Here is a 6,000-nt window from a genome sequence, read left to right as displayed (position 1 = left end):
TTATAGAGTAGCAACGAAAATAATTTTATGGTTGGGGGTCACCACAACATGAGGAACTGTATTAAGGGGTCACGGCATTAGGAAGGTTGAGAACCGCTGATAGGGGCTTCTGAGGAGGGAAAATGTAAGCCTTGCAGAATATGTATGGTTCTGATAAGTAGACAAGGGGTGGGTGGGTGTGGGAGGAAAGCAAGGTGAAGGGAAAAGAAATATCAGGGACTACAGTGCTGATAAAGCCAGGAGCCCATGAGATAACAAACTAGCCAGTTTGGCTGTAGTCTGGGTTTGTGTGGGGATCAGTGGGAGGAAGCCTTCTGTTTGACTCAGACCTTGCTAAATTTTAACTTCATTGTTACACTCTAATATAAATATTATATTACCTTCCAAGTAATCTTAAACATCTCTAAATATTTTCCCTTTCCTGTTCACTTGAGTAGCCGTGGGAATTGAAGGAGTTAACATTTCTAAGTGTTTTTGGCCCAGAGTTGGGCACCTAGTGGGTCCTCCTTCAATGTGTGCTGAATGAATAGAAGAATCTGGGCCATTGTGACAAGGTCCCTAAGTGTAGTTTCTGCTTAGAAATGTCATTTCATGCTTAGATATGTCATTCATTCCAGAGATTGTTATACACTAGGCTGAGAGGAACCCGAGTGCCCTGAATGAGTTAATGCACAAGCTCTCCCAAGGGGAACCTTACTCACGTAGCTGGGTCAGTCACATTGTAAAGTTCATTACTGGTATGCACACACATTACTCCTGACCAGTTGAGTTACCATTTAAACTTGAAACACAAATAAATAGACCGTGAAAGGTAGAAGTTCAGACAACACAAATATAGAGAGTAAAGGGCAAAAATCTGGAGAGGCCAAATGCAGTTCCATGATCAACCACTACAGACTATGCACCGATTTGTCAGGTACCAGCCCATTTGTGGTGATCAGTTGGACCTAAAGAACAGACAAAACACAATTTGTTCTTTCATGGAACTTAAAGTGTGATTACAACAACATGGATTCAATGCAACAATGACTGACTGTACGTTATAGAATAAAGAGGGAGATAGGGCCATAGACAAAAGGAAGAAGGTAGGTAGGCCCCCAAAGAGGGTCTTTATTGGTCCAGAAATGAGCTGAAGGAACCCTGAAAAGGGGCTTGGCCCCAGTGACTCCATTGAGTCCTATAAAATACATACTTTCCCAAAGACAACTCTATGACACAGGATTTTAAAAAGCAGGGGTAGACAAATGAATCTTCTGTGGGAGACCTGCAAGTCAGAATCAGGGTGGGAAAAATGCAGACAAAAGTAGGAGAAAAGAAGGAAAGAGGTAGATGGGGTTTGAGCAAAAGGAAAAGTGAACTGAAGAAACCTAGACAAACACGTGGTAGGAAAGGCCAGGAGGCAGCCTGGCTGTGGGTTGCTCTATGGATGGCTGGCACAGATGGATGGACAAGTCTGAAGTTGCTGGCCACTAGATTTCTCTCCCTTTTCATCATATGTTCTCCTCTCCTCCTTCAGGCCTTTGGCATCAGTGGCACAGAACAACTTAGAAAGTCACTCCTGTCTTCCAAAAATTCAAAATGCTGATGAAAGCTGTCATTTAATGAGCACTTATGATGTTCCCAGCACATGGTAGGCACTTAGGTTCATCCTCTCAACAAACCTGAGAGATGGTACTTTGACCAAAATCTTTATTAGTTTCCTATGGCTGCTGTAACAAATTACCAGAAACTTAGTGGCTTAAAACAACACCAATGAAAGGTATCCTCTTACAGTTTTGGAGGTCAGAAGTGTGAAATGTGTCAGCAGAGATGCCCTCTTCCTAGGGGATCTAGGGGAAGGATTTGTTTTCTTGTCATTTTGCAGATGGAGACAAGGAGGTTTAAAGAGATGAATTACTTTGCCCAAGTCCACATGGTTAGAAAATGCAAAAGCTGAGATTCAAACCCAGGTCTCCCTGGCTCCAGATCATTTACTTAACACCGCAGTTTATAAAGTTGTACCTCATAGCTAATACTTTCAGGAGGAAAAGAAACACCTGGCTCGCTTCTCTGCCAACCCCTGGAGCAGAGAGAGCAGACGCATTTTCCCTGCTCAGATGACCCTGCCTTTGCCAAGGTCAGAATCACCGGGAGCCTCTTCACTCACTTCTCCAGGTTCTTGTCTCCTTAGCCCCTTGACACTGCACTAATATTTACACATTTTCCCCAAACCCAGGGCTGCACCCACATGTTTTTCCAGAAAACCTGTCTCAATGTATACCAAATCTGCAGCTCTCTCATCTACCCCTTGGGACTGAAATTCTTGGAAGTAAGAGGTGTGAATGTGCAGATCAATGTGACAGTCCACATTTCATAGCCTCTCCTTAGCCACTTGTTTTTAGATGATGGCGGTGTCTAGAGGGCCTAAAACTTTTGTTGCAGTCTCCCAAAAAGCCACAAAAGTCAGGAGGGAAGGCAGTTAGGGAGTCAAGTATAGGCTTCTGGTGACTGGCTCACGGTGTGGTCTCGAGGCTGTGGTCTGACGGTGAGCACACTGGACCTGGCAGAATGCCCCAGTCAGGCCTGTCCTTACTGTGTAACCCTGGGCAACGCCACTCAGCGTCTCCTTCTACATTTGTAAAATGGGTGAACCCCAACTTGTTTCATGGGGTTGCTATGACCACTAAAATAAAAGATGCAGAAGTGGTTGGCAAACACTGAAAGTGTTTACAAACACATGAAATTATGAATAATAACCATGGGGATATTTAGGAAGTGGAGGATATTGGGTATGGTTTTGTTTTATGTACCAGTGACCCTTGGGGCCTAGAAGGGAGGTTCTAGGAGACAGGTCCCACGGCCAGGGGCTCCTAGGTTGGGGTGAAGCAGCCCTTTGCAAATTCCTTCTGCTCCCTGCCCAGGGGCTGCTCTGCTGGAGAGGCCTGGAAGCCTTACCCACGTGTGCCTTTTATTTTGCACAGAAGGATTCATGGGGGAATATTTTCGGTTGCGGGGGAGAGGAACCAAAGCTTCCCAGTTGTGCTTGGGTGGTGGCCAGAGTCAGGTACCAGGCAGCACGTCCATATGGGAGGGCCCTGGGTGCATTCCACCAGCATTCCTGCACAGTTAACACCTCCCACTGGGCCTCATCTCTCTGGTTTTGGCCTTCTCTGGGGCCCCTGCTCCAGACTGTGAACTGGTGCAGAGATGGCCCTTGAGATTCTCCTTTGTACGAGGGCTGCTTTCTTTCTGATGCAGAAATTACTCAGGAAGGACTCTGTTCTGCTCCCCTTGTGCCTTCTTTCTTCCCCCATCAACAAACCTATGCAGGCCTTCTGTGCTTTACTGCAAGAGTCTCCAAAGAAGGAGAAAACACTGGAACCCTCATTTATTTGCCTTTCTAGGTCCAAGGTGACAGTGCTTGACACATAATAGGCACTCAATAAGTTATTTTGCTAAATAAAAGGGCAGATAAAATTTAAAAAGTGTATATTTGAATGAATGAATGAATGAATATGAGTGAATTATTTGCCTAGATCTTTATAGCGGAACAGATTGCAGCGGTTCTCAACCTTCCTAATGCCGCGACCCCTTAATACAGTTCCTCATGTTGTGGTGACCCCCAACCATAAAATTATTTTCGTTGCTACTCTATAACTGTAATTTTGCTACTGTTATGAATCATCAGGTAAGTATCTTTTTGTTTTCCGATGGTCTTAGGCGACCCCTGTGAAAGGGTCGTTTGACCCCCAAAGGGGTTGAGAACCGCTGGGTTAGAGAGTATGGTGAAGTAGAAAGAACGTGGGCTTTGGGCAGACGTGGTTTGCACCTTAGCTTCACCACTTAGCAGTTTTGTGACCTCGGGTAGTTACTTAATCTTGTTGAGCTTTATCTCTAAATGAGTTTTGTAATACTTAAAGGGCTATTGTGAAAATAAAATGAGACTATATGTGAAGTTCTAACACAATATTAGTTACCCAAGCAATATTAATTTTCTTTACTTTTGCCTCAGTTACTTGAGGCAAACAGGCCAGAGCTAATAGACTAGTGAATGGTGAAGGCACCTAAAACTAATGATTTAATTTTGTTTTAAAACACAGTCATATTTTCAAAGAAATATAATTTCAATATGGAACTCCAATATATAAAAACAGATCAAATTTGACTGCAGTAAGAGTAGGGAATCTGGGCCTCCCAGAGCTTCCCTTTATCAGGTCTAAACTTCCTAACAACCTGGCTAGCCTCGCAGTGGTTGGAAACTACTAATCCGGAATTAACAGTAAAGAAACCCGTAGGCAAATTACTGAGCTCAGAAGGCAATGACCTAACAAGTTGGAAGATACTCAAGAGCAAAGTTGGAAAACCTTGGTCGAAATGTGTAAATTGATATTACATAGCTTCAGACTCAAGGCTGCAACATCAACTTCTTACTGGGATTTTCAGGCTGCTGGATTTTGCCAGCCCCTAGCAACCATGGGAACCAATTCTTTGAAGTAAGTGATCATTTCTGGATGTTTCCTAAGACCATTTTACCTTTTCCTTTCAATTCCCACTGCCAGTCCCTAACTCTGGTGAATTCAACAGTTTCTGTTTCCATTCCACACAGTGCTTCCAGAGCGAACTTCTATAGCAGAGGTTCTCAAATGATCCTACAGAGCACAGGTGTTCCTCCTACTGGGGCAACATGTTTTGATGCTGGAATTGAATAATTGCAATCATTTCCTAATTTGAAGAAAAACTGATGATTAAAATCTGTCATGTTAAGGATTTTCGTCTCACAAATGTTTCTTAAACCTTTGGTGCTTGCTACTACCTCTCTAGCAAGAATCTAGTTTACAGTATGAATTTAGGCCAAAATGATCTACTTAATTATTTCAAATTTAATATATCAACACTTTGTGGTGTTCTGCAAAGATAAACATGCCCTCTAAGTGCCAGCCACTTAATCAGTCTTGAGATCCACTGTTGTAACACACAGCTCTGATTTTGTATCACTCCCCTGCTTAAACACCTACAAAAGCTCCCTATGGCTTCCGTTCAAAGGAGAGCCCTACACAGCTCCCACTATACCCACAAGCTCTGCCACAGACTCCAACTTCCTATTGCCAGATGACTCCAGTGGCCACCCATTCTCTCCTGCTGATCAGTTTCTTCAAATCCAGATTTCTCTTGTTCTCCTCCCTTGAATTTGAAAACTTTTGGACCTTTAAGCGCTTGGAGACAGACCAATGCCTTTCCTTTGCCTGTATCTACAGTATTTGTCCAGACCCTACCATTTCATTCTCCTTCTAGTCTGTGGAAGAGAGTTTGGAAAACCTAAGAGATAAAGCACAAGCTCCTTACCTTGTATTCAAGACAGTACCAACCAAGTTTCAAATGTCCTGCTGCTTAGTTTCCTCTGCTCCCCTGAGTGCCCTGGTCATGTGTCCAGGTTGTGCTCAGGTTGTCTTTCCTTTTGGGATCCCTTCTCTCATTTCTGCCTATTGAACTCTTTACCATCTTCCGAAGCTCATCTGAAAAACCTCTTTCCCCAAGAGCCCTTGCTCAAAATTATCCTTTCTTTTCTATGTGACTTCTTTCTGCCTTAAGCAAACAGCTCTTCAGGGGAGCTCAAATCACTTCCTGTTTGGTGGTTATGTGTGTGTGTGGCTTTTCTCCCCTGTTACCCTCTTCCATGGCAATCCAGCCTGGTGTTTTGTTACCTCTTTTCTTTACCCAAATTTGTTTAATGAGTTATTCTGAACCCACAAAGGAATAGGTTGCTGTACATGAAAAAAAAAAAGCCAATTTGACAAATAATTGCCCTAATGAAACAATTTATAGACTTTCAAATTAATTGATGAGCACACCTAAAAGTCAATGACTACACTCTTGGTAGTTTTTGTCTTACTAGAAAGGTATGTGATTAGGGAGAAATTAAGGTGTTTTTTATCCTAGTGCCATTATTGGCCATGTGCCCATTCATATCATGATAGAATATCAGCTCTGACTGGGCACTTAGAGGCTTGGTAGTCAGCCCCT

At 43.2% G+C, this 6,000-nt stretch overlaps 1 protein-coding gene across 4 annotated transcripts in view; it reads right to left on the bottom strand.

The window, feature by feature from the left end:
* Positions 1-6,000, bottom strand: part of UPK1B (uroplakin 1B) — a 45,058-nt gene that overhangs the window by 35,558 nt on the left and 3,500 nt on the right. Inside the window, exon 1 of one of the 4 annotated variants that reach the window (XM_019629179.1) lies at positions 5,323-5,626. The exons of the other annotated variants lie outside the window; for them this stretch is intronic. The gene's annotated coding sequence lies outside the window, so the exon portion shown is untranslated. Of the gene's footprint in view, positions 1-5,322; positions 5,627-6,000 lie in introns of those variants that run through there. 4 annotated transcript variants of the gene reach the window in all.

The sequence above is a fragment of the Hipposideros armiger genome, unplaced genomic scaffold (genome assembly GCF_001890085.2).
Source record: "Hipposideros armiger isolate ML-2016 unplaced genomic scaffold, ASM189008v1 scaffold_829, whole genome shotgun sequence".
NCBI classification, from domain to species: Eukaryota; Metazoa; Chordata; class Mammalia; order Chiroptera; family Hipposideridae; genus Hipposideros; species Hipposideros armiger.
Note: the sequence above shows the minus strand (reverse complement) of the source record. Positions and strands in the feature narration are given on the sequence as shown.